The sequence below is a fragment of the Balaenoptera borealis genome (genome assembly GCF_965194805.1).
Source record: "Balaenoptera borealis genome assembly, chromosome: 8".
Lineage (NCBI taxonomy): Eukaryota > Metazoa > Chordata > Mammalia > Artiodactyla > Balaenopteridae > Balaenoptera > Balaenoptera borealis.
The window spans coordinates 29,859,524-29,887,258 of record NC_138865.1 but is presented as its reverse complement, the minus strand read 5'-3'; the positions used below and the strand labels follow the sequence as shown (position 1 = coordinate 29,887,258).

General features: G+C 39.8%; 1 pseudogene across 22 annotated transcripts in view; it reads left to right on the top strand.

Moving 5' to 3' along the window:
• Positions 1-27,735, top strand: part of LOC309634345 (nocturnin pseudogene) — a 100,445-nt pseudogene extending 72,710 nt beyond the window's left edge. For 19 of the 22 annotated variants that reach the window (XR_014249554.1, XR_014249555.1, XR_014249556.1 and 16 more), the window contains 4 exons: positions 11,576-11,686; positions 12,000-12,182; positions 24,598-24,791; positions 25,843-27,735. The product of XR_014249554.1 is annotated as a nocturnin pseudogene (transcript). The remainder of the gene's footprint in view (positions 1-11,575; positions 11,687-11,999; positions 12,183-24,597; positions 24,792-25,842) is intronic. The other 3 variants (XR_014249558.1, XR_014249566.1, XR_014249573.1) reach the window with 1 other exon arrangement.

Genomic DNA, 27,735 nt, shown 5'->3' with positions numbered 1-27,735 from the left:
ACCTTCTTTTCATTTCTATTTGCTTGGAATATCATCTTCCATCCTTTCACTTTGAGCCTATGTGCCTTTAGAGCTGAAATGAGTCTTCTGTAGAGAGCATAGAGTTGGACCTTGTTTTTTCAGCCATGCACCCACTATGTGCCTTTTGATCGGTGAGTTCAATCTGCTTACATTTAGGGGTGATTATTGATATGTAAGAATTTACTATTGCCATTTTATCTTTTGCCTTCTGCTTATTTTGTCTCTCTGTTGTTCCTTTTTTCTTCTCTTTCTGTCTGCCCTTATAAGTTGGTGGTTTTCCATGGTGATTTGCTCACTCTCCCCTTTTTTATGTTTATGTTTCTGCTCTAGATTTTTGCTTGTGGTTACCATGAAGTTTACATAAAACATCCTACAGGTAAAATAGCCCCTTTCCTGCTGATGCCAGTTTATCTTCATTCACCTATAAAGGTTTCATCTGCTTACTCTTCCCCTTTTCTATTTTTAATGTTAGAAATGATCTCTATGCTGTGATTTCATTACCAAGTTGTAGTATCTATAGCTATTTTTAATGTTCTTTTCCTTTAACCATTATATTATAGTTAAGAATTTAATATACTGTTCTAGAAAAGATATACAGTATTCTAATTATGAGTATTTATCATCTTAATCAGAGTTTTGTGTACTTTTGTCTTTTTGTTTCAGCTTGAAGAGCTCCTTTCAACATTTCTCATAAGGCAGGTCTAGTGGTGGTAAACTCCCTCAGCTTTAGTTTGTCTGGGAAAGGCTTTGATTCTCCTTTATATCTGAAGGATAACTGCCACATATTCTTAGATGGAAATTTTTATCTTTCAATATTTTGAATATGTCATTCCACTATCTATCTCCTGACCTTCAAAGTTTTTGCTGAGAAATCTACTGTAGCCTAATGGGGGTACCTCTGTAGGTTGCTGTCTTTTTTTTTTTCCCCCCCCGGCTGCCTTTAAAATTGCTTCTTTATAATTGAATTTTGACAGCTTCATTAAAATGTGTTTTGGAGGTCTTTCTGTGATGAGATAACAAGATATTCTGTTAGCTTCGTGGATCTGTATATTCATCCCTTCCCCAGATTTGGGAATTTCTCAGCTATTATTTCTTTAAATAAACTCTGTCCCCTTCCCACTCTCTTCTCCTTCTGGGATGCCCATTATTCTTACGTTTCCCTTTCCAATAGAATCAGATATTTCTCATAGGCTTCACTTTTTAAAAATCTTAGCTCTCTCTTTTCTTCCACCTGAATTATTTCTATATTTCTATCCTTGAGCTTGCTAATTCCTCTTCTACCTGATTTGCTCTATTTCCAGTGCATTGTAATGCATTCTTTATCTCATTTATTGAGTTCTTCAGCTCCCGAAATCTGTCTGATTCTTTTTTAGAATTTTAATCTCTTTGGTAAAGTATTCCTTCTGCTTGTTATTTTCATTCCTAATATCATTGCATTGCCTTTATGAGTTTTCTATTGAATTTCTTCATAACAGCTATTTAAAACTCTTTATCAGTTAGATCACAATATTCCATACCTTTGGGTTTGGCTACTGGAAAATTGTCTTTCTTTTTTTTGCGATACCGTACTACCATGATTCCCTAAATAAAAAATGGAACACCATTTTTATTTAGGTAAGACTTTGTTTACTTTGATCCTAAGAATGCAACAGGTTGGTAGTTAGGAGCCTTCCTTTCCAGAAGGTGGCGCTATGGCACAAGTTTTTGGTTTCTCTTACCAGCGTTAACTAGCGGCTTCTAAGATTGGGAACCCACACAGTTAAAACAAAACAAAACAAAAACAACAACAACAAAAACAACGCGTGGTGGCAGAATGTGGGCGCAGGGGGGAGGTGTGTACTTAGCACTTGGGGCTTTGTGGGTGTCCATGGCCTGGTAGAGGTATCCTCAAGTTGGGATGGGGGCGGTGTCCCGGGGGTCCTTGGGTGGTCGGTCCCCTTGCCTCCAGGGGCAGACAGCAGGAGACATTTTACTTCAGTTCTCTTTGTCTGTCTACTTACCTTTCCTTTCCCTCTGCCCATTCACTGCAGTCTCTCCTCAGAGAGAGCAACTGGTCCCGCCAGCTGTAACACACGTGGCTGGGCAGACTTCCAGTCACTGCCTTCATCCTCCAGCTCCTCTGCCAGAAAGGTGGTGCTGGCTCGCTGCCAGAACAGCAGCTGCCTTCTGTGCTGTCACAGCCTCCTGCCACCAGCTCTGCAGCCACTTACCTCAATCCCTGCTACCTACTCCATGGTCCAATCCACCCACTTTGGATGCACAGGTGGATGGATCTCTTGGATGTCGTTGTATGCTGTGGATAGGTGCTTTTTTTTTTTTTTTTTTTCTGGTTATGGACGTCCTAATAGTTGTAAATCAAAGGAGAGAGAGAAAAAAGGAACGATTCACACTATCATGATACTGACGTCACCCCAAAACTGCATATTTCATTGCTCTGTGACTATTTCAACAATTTGAGTAAGTTGTGTGGAATATTAGACTTTGCCCCTTAAATGGATATTTCAGATTTATATACAAGCAAGGAAGTTTTCCAGTTAATGAGCTATGGATAGTGAAAGTCTTTTTAAACTAAATATTTAAAGTAATATCAATACTAATATGAGTCAACAGCTGAGTTTCCCAAGTGCATCTTTCTGGGCACTAGCGTGATAGGGCTTCAGATTTTTGAAAGTATGTCTTTTACACTGCCCAACTCTCCAATTCTGGTGTAATAACCACAGAACCTAATACAGATACCAGGGCTACTCATATGAAAACTGCAATTTAGTGCACACTCCTGGTGGCCACGTTGAGGGTCTCTCCTGGCACAGTTGAGGTTTTCATCCACTGCAGAGATCTCTCAGCTCCTGTCCCGAGCGTTGTACATTTCCTTCTCTGAAGAACAGAATGTGTCTGCCTTAAGTACACAAATAAATCCTCTCACTAAATCAGAATTTCAGGGGCAGGGATGGGGAATTGCCCCTTGGGTATCAGTGTCTGAAAAACTGCTGTGTCTATTTCTCCCCTGAATTTCATTGCACAAAATTATACAATCTTGATAAATCTAGAGATGTTACTTCTAACACAGACATGTTCTCATCTTTCCATTTGTGAATTATTTTTGAAAAATATCTGAGTGTGTTGGATTGCTGAATTTTACTGACATGCCCTGTTTAAGCAGGAATGAGAATGCCTTCTGAAATGAATACTTCATTGGCAGTCCCTTCCTATTAGTGAGAACCCCTCTTCTCTATCTGTATTTTCCTGGGTCCCACTATCACATACCTACCCCACGCCCAGCCTGGAAATTAAGACCGCATGATTTTTCTGTTAGGATGAACTTGGCTGTTTCAATGTTTTAAGCTCAATATATGTCAGGGTTGAAATATAATTTAGATATGGAGATTTAAGAAAGTTACTCTCGGACTTGTGATCAATTTAATTCAGCAAACATTTATCAAATGCTTACCATGTGCCAGGCACTGTGATGGAAGCTGAAGAAATAAAGATAAATAGTGGTTCTTTAAAAAAAAAAAAAGTGCTGTTCCTGTATGAGAAGCAGTATGATTCATTAAACTGGCACAAGTTATAACTTTAGAAATACTCCCACCACTGGGAATCTGTTCCTTTTGTCGAATATAATTTTTCAGCAGTCATGAGTGAATAATAATTGGGATAATTAAAATTGACCTTTAAAACAGATCTAAATCCTTGTCTGCTTAGGGTGCTGAAGCAGGACAATCCATGAAAAACTACAGCCATTCTCCCTCCAGATATTTGATTCCTCTGAAGGCTGGTAGAGTCACACACCCTTGCACAATTTTAAAACCATGAAGGGATAGAACTCAGTTTTATAAATGGGCTCCAGGATGTATAACTGGGGAAAAAAAACCCTGAAAGTTTCTCTTCTTTCTCAGTAAGTTATTTAAATCATAGCACTTATTTTTAAGTGAATACTCAGGGTAGTTGATAAAGAGAAAGCCCCCCTGCCCTTTTTTAAAAATAAACTTTATTTTTTGAGCAGTTTTAGGTTTATGTAAAATTGAGCAGAAAGTACAGAGATTTCCCATATACCCCCTTCCCTCACACATGGTTATTTAGCCTCTGCCGTTACCAGCATCCTTCTCCAGAGTGGTGTTGATACTTTTTTTATTTTACAATTGGTGAACCTGTGCTGACACATGATAGTCACCCCAAGTCCATAGTTGATGTTTCACTCTCGGTGTTGTACATTCTGTGGGTTTGGACAAATGTATAATGACATGTATCCAGCATTATATTATTATACAGAATAGTTTCACTGCTCTTAAAATCCCTTGTGTTCCTCTTATTCATTCCTCTCTCCCATCTAAACACTGGCAACCACTGATCATTTTACTGGCTTCACACTTCTGTTTTTTCCAGAATATCATATAGCTAGAATTGTATGGTATGTAGCCTTTAAAGACTGGCTTCTTTCACTTAGTAATATGCATTTGGGTTTCTTCTGTGTCTTTTCATGGCTTGATGGATCATTTCTTTTTATTACTAATGTTCCACTATATGGATGTACCACAGTTTGTTTATCCATTCCCTACTAAAGGTGTCTTGGTTGCTTCCAAGTGTTGGCGTTTAATGACTAAAGCTGCTATCAACATTTTTGTGCCTGTTTTTGTGTAGACATAAGTTTTCAACCCCTTTGGGTAAATACCAAGGAACAGATTTTGGATTGCATGTAGGAATATGTTTAGTTTTGTAAGAACCGGCCAAACAGTCTTCCAAAAAGGCTGCACCATTTTGCATTCCCACCACCAATGAGAGTTCCTGTTGCTCTACATCCTTGCCAGCATTTGGTGTCATTAGTGTTCCAGATTTTGACCATTTTCATAGGAGTGTAGTGGTATCTCATTGTTGTTTTAATGTGCATTTCTCTGAAGACATATGATGTGGAGCATCTTTTCATATGCTTCTTTCTCATCTGTGTATCTTCTTCGGTGAAGTGTCTGTTAAAGTCAGCTTAGGACCATTTTTTAACTGGAGTTGTTTGTTTTCTTATTGGTAAGTTTGAGTTCTTTGTATATTTTGGATAAAAGTCATTTGTTCGATGTGTATTTTGCAAATATTTTCTCCCATCCTATGGCTTGTGTTTTCATTCTCTTGACTGTCTTTTGCAGGGCAGAAATTTTTAATTTTAATAAAGTCCATCTTATCAGTTCTTTTCTTCATGGATCGTGGCTTTGTATCTACAAAGTCTTTGCAGAACACAAGTTCATCTAGATTTTCTCCTATGTTATCTTCAAGGAGTTTTATAGTTTTGTGCTTTACAGTTAGATCTGTGAACCATTTTGAATTAATTTTTGTGAGGGGTAAAATGTCTGTGTCTAGATTCATGTTTTTGCTTATGGAAGTCCATTTGTTCCATTACCACTTATTGAAAAGACTATCTTTGCTCTATTGTATTGCCTTCGCTACTTTGTCAAAGGTCAATTGATTATATTTGTGTAGGTCTACTTCAGGGCTCTCTGTTCTGTTTCACTGATCTATTTGCCAGTTCTTTTGCCAATACACTGTCTTAATTACTGTACCTTTATGGTAAGTCTTGAAATCAGGTAGTGTCATTCCTACCACTCTGTTCTTCTTCAATATTGTTTTGGCCGTTCTTGGTCTTTTGCTTCACCACATAAACTTTAGAATCAGTTTGTTGATATCCACAAAATAACTTGCTTGAATTTTGATTGAGATTGCCTTGAATCTATAGATCAATTGGGAAAAACTGAAATCTTGACAATCAATATTGAGTATTGTCCATGAACATGGAGTATCTCTCCATTTATTTAGTTCTTCCTCAATTAATTGCTCAGAGTTTTGTAGTTTTCCTCATATAGATCTCATGCATATTTTGTTAGATTTATACCTAAGTATTATATATTTTTTAGGTGCTAATGTAAATAGCATAGTGTTTCAGATTCCTAATTCCACTTGATCATTGCTGGTATATAGAAAAACAATTGACTTTTGTATTTTAACCTTGTATCCTGTGACCTTGCTATAACCACTTATTAGTTCCAGGAGTTTTTGCATAGATGATCTTGTCATCCATAACAAAGACATTTCTTTCCTAATCTGTATCCCTTCTATTTCCTTTTCTTGTCTAATTGCATTAACTAAGACTTCTAGTAGGATGTGGAAAAGGAGTGGTGAGAGGGAAAATCTTTGCCTAGTCTTGATCTTAGTGGGGAAAGTTCCCAGTTTCTCACCATTAAGTGTGGTGTTAGCTGTAAGTTTTCGGTAGATATTCTTTATCAATTTGTGAAAGTTCAACTCTATTCCTAGTTTACCAAGAGTTTTTACCATGGATGGGTGTTGGATTTTGTCAAGATGCTTTTCTTCATCTATCGATAGTACCATGTGATTTTTCTTTGTTAGCTTGTGGATGTGATGGATTACATAAACTGATTTTTGAATGTTGAACCAGCCCTGAATACCTGGGACAAATTCCACTTGTTTCAGTATGTAATTCTTCTTCTATTTTTTAAAAATCTGTTAAAATTTTTATTTTATTTTACTTTATTATTTTGTTTTTGGCCACACCGTGTGGCTTGTGGGATCCTAGTTCCCTCACCAGGGATTGAACCCGGGCCCCCTGCAGTGGAAGCATGGAGTCCTAACCACTGGACTGCCAGGGAATTCCCGGTAATTCTTCTTATACATTGTTGGATTTGATGGCTAATATTTTGTTGAGGATTTTGCATCTGTGTTCATGAGAAATATTGGTCTGTAGGTTTCATTTCTTGTAATATCTGTGATTGGTTTTGGTATTATGGTACTATTAGCCTCATAGAATAAGTTAAAAAGTATTCCTCTGTTTCTATCTTCTAAAAGGGATTATGGAGACATGGCATGATTTCTTCCTTAAATGTTTGGCAGAATTCACCAGGGAAGCCCTCTGGACTTTGTGCTTTCTGTTTTGGAAGGTTATTATTATATTATTAAAATAATTATTTGAATTATTGTTTCAAATTTTTTAGTAGATATTTGTCTTTCTCCGTCTGACTTATTTCACTTAGTATGATAATCTCCAGGTCCATCCATGTTGCTGCAAATGGCATTATTTCATTCTTTTTAATGGCTGAGTAATATCCCATTGTATATAGGTAGCACATCTTCTTTATCCATTCATCTGTCCTCAACAAAATACTAGCAATCCAAATCCAACAATACATTAAAAGGATCATACACTATGATCAAGTGGGATTTATCCTAGGGATGCCAGGATTTTTCAGTATCTGCAAATCAATGGCTGTGATACACCACCACAAGTTAAAGAATAAAAACCATATGATCACCTCAATAGATGCAGAAAAAGCTTTTGACAAAATTCAACACCTATTTATGATTAAAGACTCTCCAGAAAGGGTCCTAGAGGGAACATATTTAAAAATAATATAGACCATATACAACTAACCTACAGCTAACATCATACTCAACAGTGAAAACCTAAAAGCATGTCCTCTAAGATCAGGAGCAAGACAAGGATGTCCACTCTCACCACTTTTATTCAACATAGTTTTGGAAGTCCTAGCTGTGGCAAACAGAGAAGAAAAAGAAAAGGAATCTAAATTGGAAAAGAAAGAAGTAAAACTGTCACTGTTTGCAGATGATATGATATTAGACATAGAAAATCCTACAGGTGCTACCAGATAACTACTAGAGCTCATCAATGAATTCAGTAAAGTGACATTTTCTTTGCTGAGGAATTTTTAGTCTACTTTAGAACATAATGCATATTGAAAAGATGCCATTTATATACAGTTGTGTATAAACTGGATTTGAAAGTTCTGAAGAAACTAAGAGCATGCATCACCAAGGAGCTGTAGTAATCCAAAGAGGTTTGTCTGGGACTGTTTTTTATTTATGGAGGGGGTAGATTTAAGTAGTTTTAGGAGGAGGTCAAGGGTCTGGAAAACACTCAGAGAGTGTCACTTAGATTGAGAGGATTAAGGCAACTATGTTTTCCCCAGCTATGGGAAGTTCCAAATTTCTAAGATTTTACCTGGAGAAAAGAATATATATATAATTTTTAAAAACAGAAGCTGAAATATTGTTTAATGATTTCAGTATAAAGCTGTTCTGTTGGCAGGACAAACAATAGGCCATTGATTAAAATGATGTTACAATAGGTACAACTACTGAGACAATGTTTGCTCATTTAATACATAAGAACGTATTATAGAAGCATGCACACAAGGATGTGCCGAGCACTCTGATCTGAATCATACATAAATCATGAACAATTACGGTGTGTCTGTATTTTCTATAAGACACGTTACAATGGATCCTCAGTTTCCCTTTAGAGTTCCTAAGCTTTTCTGAGAACATTTGAGCTTCTGAGTACATTTGCACTTTTGAAGGAATAAGTGCATTTCAAAACTGAGATTATTTCATAGAATAATTTCTTATTAATATGAGTGTTATTATGAAGAGAAATAAACTTGCTTTAGCCTATTGAACTGTAATATTATCTGCCTATTTTCATTTGTTAATTCTTACAAGATTATTACTTGTACTCACCTCATTTTCCCCCTAAGTGGTAAATAGTTGTACTTTTCAGTTGTTTTGCCATCTCGTTTGTTAAAAACAATTATTTATGAATAATTGTTGTAGCTTTGAAGCATTTCAGGATTCATCTTTTTTTTTTGGATAGAAATAGTATGTATCAGACTATTGATAAGAATAATATTCAGTGGAAATCAAATATTTTTTAATGATTCCAGAAAAAGAAAATTAAGTTGTGTCTTAACAATTTTGGCTCCAGGAATCGTAGTATAAAATATAGACATTTCAGATGGAAAATAATGGTTAAGGAGATTTTTGGATGGCATCTGAGACTTCACCTAACTTGAATGTAATTTAGTTAAAACCACAGTGAATGTACTGAAAACACTGTCCAAACACAGAGCTGCTCTTTTCCAAGTACCTTATTGGACATGGTCACGTTTTTTGATCACGTGCATTCTCAAATTTGACTGTGTGGAAGTGAATTGGAACAACCAATTAGGGTTGTAAAGAAAATGATCACTTTTAAAATTGTTTCTCAAAGGCAAAGATGACTTCATAAGAGCGAGTACATCTTACTCTTTTTTTTTTTTTTTAAAGACTAAGATTCATATGCCTTCTTTTGAGAAAAGAATAAAAAATGAGAATATGGCTTGGAACGTTGAATGCTGCCTTCTATATCTCTCTATAGGGAAAACGTCCTTATAGAATATTTTGAAGAAGCTTATGTGATGACTTGTCTTACCATACTGAAAATAATAAAAGCAAACACTATTAATCCTCATAGAAACCCTATGAATTGTGTGATTCCCCTTTGTCCAGTTGTGTGATTCAGTTGTGTGACATCCTCATTGTACAGATGAGGTAACTGAGGCTTAGGGAGGGCCAGTGACTTCCCAAGAGTAGGCAGCTTGGTAAATGTCATGCCCACACCCTGTCTGGCTCCAGAATCTACACTTGGTCCTCACTGTTTCCAACCCAGAAAGGAGAGACCCCAATACGGTGAGATGAGAAAGATGTGAGCAGAGGGGACTGAGTGGGGAGCGTCTGGGGAGACTCAGAAAGGAAGGCGTGCTGGGGGGGGTGGGGGAGGCTGGGAAAGGAGCAGGCTTCCCAAGCTAAACAGTTGATGGAGATAATCTTCACTTACCCTCCACCAGCTCTGTGACTTTGAGCAGGTTACTTAGATCCCTGGGACCCCTTTACCTAAAGGGGGAATGATGCAGGCCTGGTCTGCTCAACAGGCAGAGAAATTGTCCCCTGAGAAATTGTCACGTTAACATTCGAGTTAGCACAGCTGACTGTGGATTGTGGATAATCCCAATCTTCTGGAATTTTCTGAATGGCTAATAATGCCCCAGTAATGTCTCAACAGCTTTGTACTTGCAGTGCACACACTCACAACGGGTGTTTCTTTGCTCTTCCTTGTGCCAAGGACCCTTCGGGCACTTTGCTGAAGCCTGACCCCTTCTCACAGCAATGCTTGTAAATGCATAAAATGTATACATAGGGTTACAAAGTAAATAGTTATATTGAAATGCTGATATCAATGTACTAGAAATTGTAACATAGTGGTTTCTTAGTTATTAGCGCATTAAAAAACAAGATCTAGTGGTGACTTTAATAAATACTGTTATTTTGAAGTAAAGGGGACCATAAACAATATTTCTAGATGTCTTGGACAACGATTGCTATTAAAATATCTGTAACTTATGTTGGTAACATATGCACGGGCACTGGTGAATATAGTCTGGTTTGTCTACATTTGTGACTGAAGAATATGCTAAATTTTAGCTAGAGGTTAGTGAAAATAAAGATGTAATTTTTTTCTATTCATCTCAACAGACCCCCTATATCATATTTGTACCACACGTTAAGAACCCCTGAGCTGTGTGGTTCACTGCTTCAAGTTCTGTGAAAAACCCTCCTGAGCTTTGATTGAACTTCTAATGAATCTTTAGATCAAGCTAGGGAAAACCAGTACCTTAAAAGTAGTCTTCCTATTTGCAATCATCGTAGTCTGAATTTATGTAGTTTTTCTTTAATGTCTTTCAATACAATTTTTATAATAATCTCCATAAATGTCCTGCAAATTCTGTAAGATTCATTCTTAGATACTTTATATGTTTTGTTAGTATTTGCTATCCTATTTAATTTAATTTCTAACTATGGATAAGTTTAGAAATACTATCAGCTTTTGTATAATGAATTGTTAAGCTAGCCAATGACTTTCAGAATTTCTACCTCCATAATCATATCATCTGGAAACGATAACGGTTGCTCTTTTTTATCCAATTTTGTGCTTTTAATTTTTAAATTTTCTCTTACGTACTGATAGGACTTTCAGTGCAATGTTCAATAGAAACGGTGGTGTCTGTGAAAGTGTTCTTTCTGATTTTCAAGGAAATACTTTTAATATTTTCCCATTTAGGAGTGACGTGCTGGAACCAATTTTTAGCAGCTAGCAAGAGCCAATCATTAACTTTTCATGAATTTTGCATGAAAATACAATCATTATTAAAAATTAAATTATATAAACATAATTAATTAAATCATATTAAAACAAAAGTAATACATTCTGAAAACTCACCACTTCCTACTTTATTTTATGTCATCTTGCTGTTATCAGTGCTCTTGAGGTTATTTACATACCTTGTGTCTGCGTGGTGAAAATACTATATAATGATTCTTTTTCCAACTTCCTGGTCAGTGACATCACGCTGCTAGCTTTGAATTGGCCATGGTACGAGTATTTACACCATGGAAAGTGGCAAATGCTACCAATCAGGGTTTTTAATTTTCCTTAAGAGCCTGTTGTTCAACGTTTACTAACACACCTCTGATCAAGACTGATGTTTGCCACAGGCTCTAGCATTTTCCTAGCCTGTTAACTAAAAAGAAAGGAAATTAAGGAAGAAGAAAAGGGAGGGTGGCAGGGAAATAGGAAGGAAAGGAAAGTAAAAGGGAAGGAAGAAGAGAGGAAGAGAGGACAGGAAAGCTTTAATCAGTGTATTAACCCGCACGTGGTGTTTCCCCCGAGATAGCTGTGACGCTCCTCTGGCGTCTGCCCTGCCCCGGGCTTCCTTCAGCAGCTCCTCAGAGCGGTCCAGCAGCCACGGCCCTGGCTTCGCAAGCCTTAATCGCAGAGACGGTGAGTCTGCAGCTGTCTTCTTGTCAATCCACGCTGATTCTTTCCCAGAGAGAATTATTTTCATTTTTAGTTCATATTCCTTCTTATAGGTCAAAACTTAATTATATTGAGTTTAATGAAACTGAAGAAAGCAGCAGGTTCATCATATCTGCTAGTATTCCTCTGCTAGCTTTCTTCTTGCTTATGATCCATTTTTTGGTTTGTTTTGATATCTTCCTTCCCTATTGATTGCCAGCAAATGATCATCAATAAGATTTATGAGAAGGGAATTATTGGAGTCTAGATTTTTTCCAGGGTTATCATCCCTTTTTAGTTTTAGGACCGGCGACAGAAGGGTGACTAGTCAAGTGCGCTGGTCATGAATAACTACAACAACACAAGAAGGAGCCAGTGCTGCAGCCACTGGGGAAGCCTGATGTTTGCAAGATGTGAAGCTGCCAAAGGATGTCATGGGAAAATGACTCCATTCCCAGGACTTGGCCTGGGAGGAGACCAGGTGAAGGCTGCTACTGAAAATAAAGATTCCCTTCCTATTAGTGGGAAGGGAGTTAATGACTTACTTTTTGGAAAGATCCGTTTTTGCTACTTGAATGTTGTCGAGTGAATTACCTCTTCTATTGCACAAATACTAATTCAGTGGATTAAATAAGTGAATACATACACTTCAAATTCAAATGCTTTGCTACTTTTTTTGATTAACTTTTATTGGAGTATGGTTGCTTGACAATATTGTGTTAGCCTCCACTGCACAACAAAATGAATCAGCCGTACCCATACAGATATCCCCTCCCTTTTGGACTTCCCTCCCACTTAGGTCACCACAGTGCATTAGGTAGAGCTCCCTGTGCTATACAGTATGTTCCCATCAGTTGTCTATTTTATACATAGTATCAATAATGTATATATGTCAATCCCAGTCTCCTAATTCCTCCCACCCCACCCCTTTCCCCCTTGGTATCCATACATTTGTTCTCTACGTCTGTGTCTCTATTTCTGCTTTTGTTTTGCTACTGTTTTAAGGGATAGATTTTTTAAATGAAAGATGAATTCAGAAAGTAAAAGTTAAAATTAACTGTGTCCCATGTAAACGCACTGCTGTAAATTCTGGAGATACTACTAAGGAATTGAGTGTTTTCCTCCCTTTCTTTGACATTTCTAAGATCAGAGTTAAAGTCTAGCTTGAACTTTACTGTGTCCTTAAGGATCAAATTTGGGAACCTAGTAAGTGATCAAATAGATTGGCAGGGAAGGGTAAGAACACAGGTGAAGAATTTCAATGAGCTCAGGATGGGAAGGCATGTCCATTAATTGTCCACCTTCATGGTCTTTTCCCAGGAAAAAGCATTTTGTGGCCAGATATTTACTCCTCAAAGCATCATTCATAATCATTTTTAGCACCCCAGTAAAAATATATTCTCATTGAAACCAGATTTCAATGAGATCAGTTATCAAATTACCCATTTTCGGTCTGGTGGTTATTCTAATATCAGCTTAACATCTAAACTTTCCAGTGGTTTCCCTAAAACTGTAAAAACTAAATAAGCCATATTTAATTAATTTAAAGTGGCCCGAGGGGCTTGTGTGTTGTGTTTCTAATTTGCATGTGTAGAGTATCTTTATGATTCAGGCCTCCAGTGCTATCAATATAGTGGCACTGGGAAGTTTATAAACATTAGAAGGGAAAATCCTGAAGCTTAAGATGAACTTATTTCCATTATATTTAATTAAAAAACTAATAACTCAGAATATTATAAGCCATCATTATAAAATGGTAAGTACAAAGCTTATCTTTTATATTTAAACTACTCTCTTTGCAAATTTAAATTAATTATTTTAAGAGTGGCAATCAACTGATGAGGGTTTTTTTTTCATGGTTGTTGCTACTCTGATTGCATATAGTGTACATTTCACTAAATATCCCTAGATATTACCACCTGATTTCAGACCCATTTCTAAAGCATGCTTTAGACAGCACAATTTATCAATATTCCTTCTGAAGGATTATCTATATATGTTTTCTGTTAAAAGCCAGCATCCCAGAGTCTTTATTGACATTTCCTTTGCCTTGGTAAATGCTGGAGAACATATTAGTTCACTTTAGTTTAGATGATTATGATGTAAAATGTGGATAGTATGAAATGTGGATGAATATAATGAGGGCGATGATTCTTCATATATAGTAGTTTTAGCTTTTTGGAATATTTTGTGTATGATCTAGTGAGGAAAATCATGTTCGACTCCCTGATTGTATGGTTAAAATTTCCTTGGTCTGTGTTGTGGTATTTGGAAGTTTTAAAGAAGGTGGTCTGTCTTACACCCCTAGTTTCTTATTTTGCCCATAAGGCATTGCGCTTCTAGAATGTTCATTAAGAATTAGAAATGTCTCAAATATCACAGCTTCCACCAAGAACTTTATACATAGCAGCTGATCAATTCATCTACCTGATACATAAAGGTAGTAAGAGAATAGTCTATACATAATTTTTGATTGTATGTGTGTGCATATATATAAATTTGACCCACTGTATATAACCCCCCAAAGCCAAATAATTCAAACTTTAAGACATTTTATGATTTTAAAGTACTTCATTGATTCAACACATAACAAATGTTAATTAATTGACTAGAACTTATTGCACATTTCATGTTTTCTCTTTTACATATTTTTTACTTATGCAGTTTATGTATTTATTTTGTTTTCTATTAATTTATGAAAAGTAGTAAGATATTTCTTAGGAAAGACTTTGCAATAAATAGAAGAAAGAAGTCTATGAAGGATATTAAGAGGAATGAGCGGAGAAGTTAGGAGGGATCCAGGCGTTTCTAGGGACAGGTGGGCCAAAGCAGAGAGATGCAGACCTTGCATCTTTGAAAACCATGATTCCTGAGCATGTTACCACCTGTTTGCCAGTGTTTTCTGTGAGCTCCCTAATGGAAGTGTTGGTTATTGTAGAGATAGTAATGGGCTAGTATCATCACTCAACATTGGACTAAGTGCTCCTGGAGTTTACTTTTGAAATTTCTAGTCTGGTTCCTCTAGCATTCCCATTTTGAAGTCTGGGATTGGGTTCCAGATAATACATTTAACAAAGTATCCCCTCTGAGGTCATACACCTTACCTTTTTATACAGAGAAACACAAATTACTGGAAATGCCTGAATGTATAATTTTTCTGAACTGATGGATTTTTTTTAAGGGGTAAAACACAGACACGTACATGTATTCATATACCTATTCAAGAAAATTGATGCCATTAGATAAAAATGTAAAGTTCTTGAAGCTTTACATCTTTACAGTCAAATTGGGTTTGACTATTCATATTAGCTGAATTTGTTTCCATCAATATTAAATTGATATTTCCTAGAATTACAAGTGACCTAATATTTCTCATGTAAAATCAAGATTGCTGAAATCTGTGTATTCTAAATAAGAACATGCTATAATATTGACTTCATTTTTTTCTTCTCAAAAATCTCCTAAAGGAACTTTATGCAGTTTATTCAAGTTTATTCAAAACAAAAGTTAAAAAACCAAAACCAAAAGTAAAAAAACTACCTTAGAGTAAATCATGCTGGACTTTCATTCTAGATCTTGCATGTGAGAATAAACTTTTGTTTTTACAATTATTGTTACTGGAGGTGACCCTTCATGAAACTGGCTTTAGCATTTTCAGATGCTGCTTTCCAACTCCGGATAACATGTTCTTTTTAGCCATGTGACGTGTTCTCTTTAGTCACCGCAGGCATGGTGGTGAGATAAGTGGTCTGGCCAGAGCTGATTGAGATTGATTAGGAGGAAGCGTACACACATTTTGTTCTCCTTTTTTGTTCCCCCAAAGTGCTTGCATAAACAATCATCCCCAGAAAGAGGGACAACTCCATTCATGGCCCAGATGCTGAAAATCACGCCCTCTAATGCGGCAAGCCACTCATCACTGACAGCACAAATGAGACTGCTTTAAATTTAACTTGATCAAAAATGGCATATCAGATTACTATATTGTGTATTGCAAACAGAAAGTAGATGGAGACAAGCTGAACTGACTGGATGTTTTCTTTTCTCTTTGTAATTCTTCACCTTTCCCGTACCGAGACGTTGATCATATTTCCTCACAACAGACTTATGTGTTGGTGGAGCCAGGAAAGATTTTGTCTAATGCTCCCAATACAATTGATGGCTGAGCATATTAGCAACAATTCTCAGCGTTAAGATATTTATTTCTCACTTTAGGAAGTACATTTACTAGTACAAGTTAATACTCCAGGTTTTAGCAGGAAATAAATACACATGATTAGATTACATTAGCAGAAAATGCTTAGGCCTGGGCATCAGACACTAAATATTTTCTTATAACCTGGAACGTCTGATTATTTGGACTCTGCAATATCCCAAATAAGCTGTGATGTAAAATTCACTGTTTTTTACAAAGAAATGTTAGAAAATGGAAAGAGTGAATAATAATTTAAAATATCTAGACGTATATCAACTCCTGATATAAATCAGAATATTACTGAATACATCAAAAATGTTTGATGCAAATCTTATAATAATAAACTTGTCCCTCATATTTTTTCATAAAATCGTAGTTCTCCAGTCTTTCTATCTTTTATTCACAGGCTAGGTGCCTGGTAGAACTGGTCAGTATTCCCAAATACTAGTCTGAGCAATTCAGATGGCAATAAAAGGGCTTGCAAACCAGATTTTTATAAAGGCATATGAATGTACTGGGGAATTTTTGCCTCTGGATGTCAGATTTTTCATTCTGTTTATCTGTGCTTCCTAAAAGTTTTTAGACCTATTAGGGCCAAGACACATTCTTTATCCGAATTTTCTTAACAAATGATCCTGCAGATGCAACTGTGGGTATTGAGTGCAGTGGACAGGCCAAATGTAATAGCATCCATGTAAAATACACCCATGTACTAAAGCACAGAGCACTGTCTTGGTGACCAGGCAACTTTATTAAATCACGGCATGATGGTAGCATGTGAGAGGAGAAGCCCCCAAATCCCAGGGTTCGTGCAGACCCTGCCGTACAGTTGTCGCACAGAACTCATCTGCTCAGATTTTCCCATGGTCCTTTTCAAGGTCTGGAGTCTCCAGGTTACCTCCATAGAACCTAAGATGCTAGATGAGACAAACCAGAACAAACCAAACGTGTTTTTCAGCGTTGTCAACAACCTTCAGGGAGGCGATGTTGTCATTTCTCTCTACCAAGTAGCCCAAATTATAGCACTACCCCCAGAATAAGGCAATCCTCAGTCTCTTTTGGATTCAGTGGACTCTTTTGAACGGGTGAGCATCTTCCAGGGATGCTCAGATTTCTTTGTTCCTGCTTCTTTCCAAGACAGTGTTTGGGTTTACAGAAGGGCTGGTGCCCTCATGGAGCTGGATGGTGGGGCTTCTCACGTTGGGGCTCAGCTCCTTGCTATCTGCTGAAGGGAGTTTGTCTGCTTTTAACGCTGAGGGTTACTTGGCACCTGCTCCTGAAGCCTGTGGTGGATTTACCTCTTGGTAAGACCGTGTTCCCAGGGAACAGGTCATTGTCCCCTCCGGGATCTTTGCGATGTCACTTCTTGCCTCCCTGAAGGCTGACCATGAGTCTCATTTGGTTTCCAGCCTGAGCAGCCTTGGTTACAGGTTTAATTTGCCTTTGCCAAGTTGACCTTCTGTTCAGATCCAGTCAGACTCTCATCTCACTTCTGTGCCCCCTTTTGATGGCCTGTGGGCAGTCTGGTTCACCATACCAAGGGGAAAAAGATCGTCAAATGGTTTTGTCCTGGCAGTTTAGTCCAGAAGTAACGTATCACTTCCACTCAGAGCTTGTTGGCCAGAGCTGGTCACATAGCCCCACCCAACCACCAGGGGGCGTGGAAATCGCAATCCTCCAAGTGCCTGGAAGGTAGAAGAAGGGAAATAGTTGGCAACCATTAGTAATGACTACACAGCCCCCTACAAGGTGATCTCCCAAAATTCCAAATGGAAGCCAAGACAAAGCCTTTCCACAGCTTGCTTATTCCTCTCACTTTTCTGATCCCCCTGGGACTTCGTTCCTGAGCAAGGTGTCTGAATCACCCTCCCACCACCTTTTACCCTTCCTCCATTTCCTCTCTTTCCCAAGATCGTCTGGGTTCCCATCTCTTCTTCCTGCCAAAGAGGGAGACATCACACGTCCTGTTTCCTATTTTCTTAGTTGGTCTTTGCCCTCCCTGGCTTCTCTAGGGCTTCATGGGATAATGATCACCGGCTAACAGGATTTACCGGAGAGGAATGAAAAACACAACAGTTTATCCTTGCAAAATTATGTCTGTGTTTATAATCTGCCCAGTAAGTATCTTATGGTGGCCACAATTTTGCCATAGTATTTTTCCAAGAGTCAGTACTGCCTATGACGTACTTGGCAACTTCCCAAAAGGTATGTGGAAGCCCTTCTAAGCACTATCCAAATTCAAAAATAGTTGTCTAGCAAATTCCACTCTGTTCTTTTCCAAAGTAATCACTTTTACATCATGTATAATATACAGAAATGTTCATGAACGTTATTTATTTAACAGTATGTATCCTTGACATACACCATGATGTCTTTGTTTACTCCACTTTTAATAAATATTATTGGCATCCCTATGGAGATATATTTTATCCCATTACATACTGCTTTACTCATCCAATGCAATTACATTGCCTCTTGTAGGGATATTCCCTTTTTCTTGTTTGGAGTCACTGATGAAAGACGTACCAAGTGAGGTGACCTTCAATCCTGCCAAAGGGGTGAGGTTCAATTAGCAACCTTTCATGAGGCATCTGGGATCACTAATGATCAAAGCACACAGGAGTCTTGAACTTCTGGTTTAACTTGTGGCACAGAGACTGGTCCAGGAAGACCACAGCCAGTGACAAAGGCTAATGGAATATCTCAGTGGACCCTGTGGTCAGCTACTCCCACCTTTGCTCTGAACATTAATGAGGAGCTTCTGGACTAGGGGCTGACTGGAAGATGGTATTTCAGGGGTTCCCTGTTCTCTCTGTCCTGTGATCCTTGCAGTAGACTCTTCCCTTGTTGCCATGTTTCCTCCAAGGAAATCCAGTGGAGCAGGCTTTTCTCCGACACAAAATAATGCCATACTTTGCTGGGGATGAATGCCTACACCCCAGAAAAATGCACCTTTGTCAGTAGTATTTACATTTTGTGATGCTCAGACCTCATCCTTTTTGCATTCTCATTTTACTACTCTATTTTATATAGCAGCTCGTCTGTACATATCTCTTTTTATCCAAGGCTTCCACAGTGTGCTTACAAATTGTAATGAATTCAGCTACATAACATCACTAAAGAAAATGTAAGTTTTACCATCAATGGACTTTTTTTCCAAAGGCTTCTGGCTAACTGAGCAGTCAAGTATGGATGGATAATTTAGTACTCATGGTTTTATTTCTAAGCATGTCACCCTTGCATTTCCTGACATGATCCTACACTGAATTTAATTAAAAAGAAAAAGGAGCTCTTGCCTTAAGAAGAGTAACGGTGTGTCCCTGGGAAGTGGTGGGGGCCTTGGAGCAGAGCGCCTGGCCTCCTGCCCTTCTGGGCATCCTGGATTCCCCACTGCTCTCTACATGTCAGAGGGAGATGCAGCTATTCTGAGTGGCCTCAACAATGATCTGGAATCATATCTGTTCTGAATAACTCAGGGGGCCTCTGAAAGATGCACAATGATGCTTTTATAGAATTAGACCAGATCTCAGAGCTGCATCTCTCATAAACATGAAGATTTCACGGGAGATGCACAAATAAACTTGGTCATACATTTTATTCAGTCATGCATGAGGTATTTAGTACATGTTCGGATGGTTTATAGGCTTGCTGGGCAATTCGTATTTTATTTCTAAGGTGAGAAATTAGCAAAATCATCTTATAGTCTTGTCAATACAGAACTTCAAACACATAAGAACTGCAAAGCCTGAGATCAACTCAGATCTGAATGCCTCGCTACTGTGTGTTTCTTTAAAACTTGGTCAGGAGTGTCTATGAGAGAAGCAAAACAAAACACACAGTAGCAATGGATTTTTGTTTATTTTATGCAGAAAGAGCTGCAGCAATGAATGTTAATTGCCAAGGGCATTGAAAGTTGTCCCTCGGGACACTGCACACAGAACTTAAGGGAGTCACGTGTGAACAGTCACACTGTACTTTTTTTCTTTAATATCACTGGCATTTAATTTGAATCACAAATTAACAAGTATACACTTATTTTTTATTTAATTTTAAATTGTCTGTTTACAAAACCATTATAGGGTATGTCTGCATTTAGTACAGGAATCTGTTTTACAATTAGGCAGCTCTGTGTGATTCTTTCATTATGGATGCACTTTTTGGAAAGCTACCTGTTGTCTCCTGCTCAGGCTGCTAGCAGACTGCAGGAAGCACAGCAGAAAGGGAATCAGAGGTTACCTAGACAGGTCCAGAGGGAGGATTTCTGCATTTTTTACATCCTGATAGCTAGAAATGGTATATGTAGATAGTTGGAATTGCTCCTTAAGAAATCAGAGCTGGAGCAAATGCTTAAATTTCCCTCAGCAATGTAGGCAGGGTTGTGACAAAAACACCAATATATAAATCCCAGAGATCTCTGAGTGGGATGGTCAGGGAGCATCCCCAGGGTCTGCTGCCCTATGGCCCCTTTTTCCTGGGAACATCTGTTACTCCTGCTTATCTCACCCTTTCCCCACTCACCCAGCCCCGCCTGGAATCTGGAATGAGTTTTCTGTGAATTACGATGCATTTAAGTGAGGAAAGAAATACACAGAGCTTGATGAACTCCTATTTGAGACAATGTAATGAAGATCTTGGAGGGAAAGTTCCCTTGGTTACAATTTCGATTTAGCCATTTACTTGCTTGACATTTAGATGCCCTGGAGATAGGTTAGTCTGTTCACTTCAGATTATCCCACTTGACTTTGCTCCCTTCAGTATCTTTCTGCTCTGGACCTTGTTCCAACTTGAAGAAGGCATGAGCTATTCTCCTTTTCACCTCTGGGTAATTTCCACCTCTGGGTAATTTCCCCCTCTGCACAAAGCTGACACTCATTATGACAGTGCATGCCCCGTGGCCACCAGGGGCAGGGGTCATTTTCATCTTGATCAGTGAGCAGAATAATTAAGGCCCTCGCTGAGAGTTTCCTGTTCAGCCTTTCCTCTCCCCAAAGACACAAGTCACTGCCTGTGTCTGAGCCAACGAAAGGGGGGGGGGGAACAATCACACAGGGATAACTAGAGACAGAAACCTTCCAATATATCTGCCAGTATATCACTATAAAAGACAGTCTGGTATTGATAAGCAAACAATACTGAATAACTGACAAATCGCAGGGATATGTTCTTAGAAGGGGTAGAGAATGAAAAGGGAGCTAAGCTTTAATAAAATACCCTCACCCGAACCTAAAATGATTGTTTTTTGCTTGTCTGCAAAGCAGAGACTGTAACACCCGTCCCACTTGCCGGGTGCATGGAGGAGTTGTGAGGTAGCACTTAGAGCATCTGGGAGGGTCCTGAACACATCACATGCTTGTGACAAGTTTTGGCTTTCCTCATTTTCTCTCCTTTATCTAGTATAAAGTGGCAGGTAACGGGCCATTCAGTAATGAAAAGACTGCAATGCCCCACACTCTGGATGTCACCCCTCTTTCACCATGACTGTCTCCCGTCTTGCGATCGTGTATGGGAGAGAAAGTATTGTGCTAGATGCTCTAACACAGCTTCTTGTTGAATTCTCATTGCAGCCCTAAAGCATACCTATCACACTTTGCTGGGAGGGATGTTTTGTGTTCAGTGTCCTAAGCTGTGGAACCTTGTTCTGTGCAAGTCAGACCCTCTGGACATGTTTTCCTTTGTATGAATTGTGACACTTTATTCAACTAAGGGGCTGAGGCAGGAGACAGGACGGTGACAATGGAAAAAGACAGTCTGTGGTGTGGTCAGGGGAAGAGCTGGGTGGGAGGGCAAGTGCCTTTCTTGTGGGTTCAGCACTGGTGACTCCAAAACAGTAATTGCAAATCCCTGGGCTCTGTTTCAGGGGGTGTTGGTTCCCAGGGGGAATTTACTGAAGATTTGCAACATTGAATAATGCAGGCTGATCAGTTTCAGAACCACTGCTCTGCAGATAAGAGCTGGTGGGGCGGCTGTGCTCAGGCGTACCCACTTTAATGTTGTTTCAGTGTATTTTGTTTTGTTTTCCATTACAGAACAGTGTCTCCCTTACCCATCAGTAAAACTGTTCGGGGCTCCCTAACAGTCCTCAGGTTACATTTGTGCATTTCCCACTTTTTCCAGTCATTAGAAAAAAGGGCATCTACCCCGGTGGACTGCATGCATGGGCGAATGCACAGTAATTCAGCATCATCACCCTACAGGGGTCTGGGGATTACGCCGTGGCTGTGTTACCCAGCTGAAATGAATTGCTTTGCAGCACAGGGAATTCTGCAGTTTCATTACTTTATCAGAGTACCTACTTAATCAGATAGCTTAATTTGCATACCAGTAGCACCTTCTCACCACAGGTAAGGAATGTGAAATGTTCAAGGTTGATTACCTGCAGATGGTGAAGAGTGGTTGACAGAGACGTGGCTGCATCTGTGGGAGAGGCTGGTCCCAGGGCAGATGCTGGAAGCATGCCGATGCTTTTTACTCTGTTGCATTTCTGTACATGTGGTACCCGTGTTGATGATACTTCCTGCTTCAAGAGAGATTAAAGATGACAGAGAAAGATTGTGAAATGCAAAAAGAAGAAGTATCTTCAGTACATTCTTTACAACCTTGATACTAAGAATACAGGACATTTACCAGTTTCGCAGAGATTGAAACTGATTCATATAAAACTTCAAATGTAGAACCTTTAAGTTAAAATGATCAGCTAAAAGCCAACACCTAATTTCTGCCTTCTTTTGGCAATTATTATAAAATTACAGGCAGTTGCAGAGTAATGTTACTTGGGACTGTTAGTTAACCCTCAGCTAGAACCCAGAAGGACTTATCATTCATCAAACATTAGAAGGGACCTTTGCACAAATCAGTAGAAGTAGCAAGAAGGTGTTGGGTGGTGATCAATCTTGTTATTAAAGACAAAGAAAGACTGAAAACTATCACAGGTTGGAAGACACTAAGGAGACAAGGTGACTAAATGCAATGTGGGGTTCTGGAACAGAAAAAGGGAGTTAGTTAGTGGAAAAACTGGAGACATCAAAAGAAAGTTTGTCGTTTTGTTACCATTGTACCAGTGTTAATAGCTTAGTTTTGATCAAAATACCATGGTGATGTCAGATATTAACATTAGGACACACTGAGTAAAAAGTAGACAGGAACTCCCTATCCCATCTTTGCAACTCGTTTGTAAATCTGAAATTATTTCAAAATAAAAAGTTTCATAATGCATTACAGAACAGCCAGAGTTGTGGCACGTTTAAGATGTGGATCAAAGGAAAAGACATTGTGCTTGTGGTTGAGAGGAAATTTTGGAATTTTGGAATAAAGATTGCAGGAAATGAGGAAATCTTAGAAAGAATTTGAGTTTTAAAGAATTTGTAAGCTTTAAATTTTGCTAAGGGTTATACACGTAGTGCCGTTAGCAGAGGACATAGTGAAGCAACAGATGTGCCCACTTGCTAGTTTCACCTCCACACCCTGATGTAAGCGCTCCACTTCCATTTTCCTTTGAGCTGTCTTGTAACCATGTCACACACCTCCTGACATGTACTTGGTCGTAACAGCTTTTGTAAACAGGACATGGATGTTAATAATAGCCCCTAATAAAAAAGATAATAAATGTTGTCTAAAGTGTCAGACCTTATTATGAGAGCCTCAAATTAGATGTCAGGACAATGGGGAAAATTGTTTTTAAAGCTAGTTTTTTTGTGTTAGGGACTGTTTACATGACACTGTGTTTTCTAGACATGGATAATTAGCAAAATATCAGTTCCAGAATGCATTTCAAACCTGTTTCCCAATTTTTATATTGCATAATAATTTAAATTCAGAAAATTTAATATGACATCTAAATCTAAATTCAAAACTCATGTTTCTGTTAAACTAGAAGAACAAAATATATCAATCATACATTCACAGGTATCCCTAATTCTTCGGTGTCTCACAGGCACTGGAGAAAACAAAGCACAGTAATTTCCACTCTGCGCCTATTGTCTTGAATACCTGAGAAACTCCTCCCCATTCACTTCCTCTGGGTTCTCGCTCACCCTCCTTGCTGACTTTTTAGAACTCTCCCTCCCTGCACAGAAATCACTTTCACCTCCACCCCTCCCATATTGCATTTCAAATTGTTCTTTGAAATGTCTGCTTCTCCTATGAGTCTGTAAGCACCATGAGTGTAGGGCTATGCCATAGCCATCTTTGTTATCCCAACATTCCACATTGTACTTCCTCATGCTGGGAATCCACAATTAAGGTTTTCTAGCTTTATTTTCCAACAAAGGAAAGTTTGTTATTTTCCAACAAAGGAAAGTTTGCCCTTTGTTTATGTCCAACAAAGGGCAAGTCATGCATTGAAGCCAGTAACGACACTAGTTCCAAGCACTGATGTAATGGCATGATGTTTAGTTGTCCACCTATTACATTAAGCAATTTCACTTAGCGGGACACCCCAATACCAGAGAGTCAGGGGTTATGAACTAAGAAACAAACCAATTAATATAGGCTTCATCCATTTACATTTAACCTGTGTTTTTATTCTGTGTTTGTGTGTGTGTGTATGTGAGTGTGTTTGTATAATTCTGGGGCATTATATAACGCAGAATTTGAAACTATGATTTTCATAAATCTTATTTATGACCCCATTCTTACAGGTTAATATAGATTTCAAAGATTTCTCTGTCTTTACCGGTTTTCTTCTTTTTATTCCCACAAAAAGGAGCTGGTGGCTGGTCTCCCCTTGTGTCAAATAAATACCAGTGGCTGCAGATTGACCTTGGAGAAAGAATGGAGGTCACAGCTGTGGCCACCCAGGGAGGACACGGGAGCTCCGACTGGGTGACCAGCTACCTCCTGATGTTCAGCGATGGCGGGAGGAACTGGAAGCAATATCGACGAGAGGAAAGCATCTGGGTATGTGCTTTATTGAAAAGCAGTCTGTCGGAGTATGAATTATGCCAGTTACTGCATGTTGCTGCCCATCTGTCAGATCAAGTATAGAACCAGAGCCTCCTAAGTTACTTGAAAGTGTTTCCACTGAATGTAAGCCACATGTGACGTTCCAGAAGACACCGTCCATGGCTAATTTATGAAATAAGTAAAACAATTTTATAATGTAGCGAAATATTGAAAATGTCTTCCCATTCTTCCTTTAAATAGTGTGAAGTCTAAGGAATAAATAAGTCACATACGACTGATTTTATTTTTGTTTGATAACAAACACAATAGTTTATATTGCCTCAGCATTTTTAAATAAAGCGAATTCATTTTCTCTGTGCCCTCTGATAAACTGAAATTTCTGAAAGACCCTGAACATGTAAAAATAGATGTAATGGAGAGTCTCTCTGTGGAGGACTTGTTGAGGGATATGTTGAGTTCCTGCTCCAACAGGAACTTGGGCACCATGTGGCCCCTTGTAATTTATGGACAATAGATCCCTAGGATTCTTTGGAATCATAACTATTTTACATCAGTGACATAGTTTCTACTTCTGATTACATATCCATGCTTCTTTTAGAAGAATTAAATTTTGTTTGCTTAACTTTTTGAATATTAAAATTTATGTAATTTATTCTATATTTAGCATTTCATATCTTTAAATCACAGTCTGCTGTGAATGAGAAGCTCTAAAAGTAGAGTGTTGTAAAGGTCTGCAGCAGGTTTGCAATTGGCTGATGGGGTGTGGCCTGAAGAAGATTCATCAGGTGGAGAAGAAATTACTTTTTTCTTCTTCTTAAAAATATAATTTAGATGGTTGCCAAGAGCCAGGGGAAGGGAGTAATGGACTGTAAGTGTTTTAATGGAGACAAAGTTTCAGTTTGAGAAGATGAAAAAGTTCTTGAGATGGAAGGTGGTGATGTTTGCACAACAATGTGAATGTTAATGTCCAGAACTGTACACTTAAAAGTGGCTAAAATGCTAAACTTTTTGTTATGTATATCTTACCACAATAAAAAATACACAGTAGTCTTCGCGTCGCAGCAGCCGCAGCATCAGCCGCTCAGTCTCGGGCTCGCCTGCCCAGCACCTTCTCCCGGGCCGCGGCGGGAAGAGAAGGAGCCCGGGAGCCTCCGCTCGGACGCTCCAGACAGTCTGCTCGACTCGCCCGCGTCGGCGAGGCTCGCGGGTGGGTTGGGCGCGCCAGGGGCCGCGGCGGCGGCGGCGGCGGCGGCGCCCGGCATGTATCAGAGCCCGCGGCGGCTCTGCTCCGCCCTGCTGCAGAGGGACGCGCCCGGCCTGCGCCGCCCGCCCGGCCCGCCGCCGCGCCGCCGCTCGCCCGCGCCCGCCGCCGCCCCGCGCCTTGCTTCCCCCCGGCTCCTGGCGGCGGCCTCGGCGGCCCGCGGCGTCGCGAGGTTGTGCTCCCGAACAGCGTGTCCCATGGGCAACGGCACGAGCAGGCTCTACAGCGCTCTCACCAAGACCCTCGACGGCAGCCCCGCCGCCCGGCACCCGGAGTATCTGGTGGCGCCCGACCCGGAACAGCTGGAGCCCATTGACCCTAAAGAGCTCCTTGAGGAGTGCAGGGCCGTCCTGCACACCCGGCCTCCCCGCTTCCAGAGGGGTTTCGTGGATCTGAGGGCCGACGGCCCCAGTAGTAGCCACGCGCCTATCCGGGTCATGCAGTGGAACAGCCTCGCCCAAGCTCTTGGAGAAGGCAAAGAGAGCTTTGTACAGTGCCCTCTTGAAGCACTCAAGTGGGAAGAGAGGAAATGTCTCATCCTGGAAGAAATCCTAGCCTACCAGCCCGACATACTATGCCTGCAAGAGGTGGACCACTACTTTGACACCTTCCGCCCCCTCCTTGGTAGACTGGGCTATCAGGGCACGTTTTTCCCCAAGCCCTGGTCACCTTGTCTGGACATGGAACACAACAACGGACCAGATGGCTGTGCCTTGTTTTTTCTCCAAAACCGATTCAAGCTCGTCAACAGTGCCAACATCAGGCTGACGGCCATGACGTTGAAAACCAACCAGGTGGCCATTGCCCAGACCCTAGAGTGCAAGGAGTCCAGCCGGCAGGTCTGCATCGCCATCACCCACCTGAAGGCTCGCACGGGCTGGGAGCGATTTCGATCAGCTCAAGGCTGTGACCTTCTCCAGAACCTGCAGAACATCACCCAGGGAGCCAAGATTCCCCTTATCGTTTGTGGGGACTTCAACGCAGAGCCGACAGAGGAGGTCTACAGACACTTCGCGTCCTCCAGCCTCAACCTGAACAGCGCCTACAAGCTGCTGAGCGCGGACGGGCAGTCGGAACCTCCGTACACGACCTGGAAGATCCGGACCTCGGGCGAGAGCCGGCACACTCTGGATTATATCTGGTATTCCAAGCATGCGCTCAGCGTGAGGTCAGCCCTGGCTCTGCTCACCGAGGAACAGATTGGACCCAACCGACTACCGTCCTTCAATTACCCTTCAGACCACCTGTCCCTAGTGTGTGACTTTAGCTTTAACGAGGAACCTTGATGGACATTTATATAAATGCTTGTCTGTGTCTCTTTAGTCACAAGTCTTAACCAGGGACGTTTCAGGAAGCTGAAATAAGATAAGAGGTTGACTGAGGAAGGCTCCCCAGTTCCTCTCACTTCACTTTCCATGTTTCCAGCATGCCCTTGGGGAAGGAACCCCATTTGCTCACAAACCTTTTCCATTAAAACCTACAGCGAAAAAGGTGTTTGCACTCCAGTTTCGGTTTGTATTGTTTTCTTTCCCTTAGCATTAATAATTACATTTTGATCATTTAAGGGCATTATCCTTGGCTTTGTTTGGAAGCTTTTTTAGTTTGAGGATCCTGTATTAAAATAGACTTGCTCGAGTCCCCTGTAATTAACAAGTATGCAGGAACAATTTCTCTAGA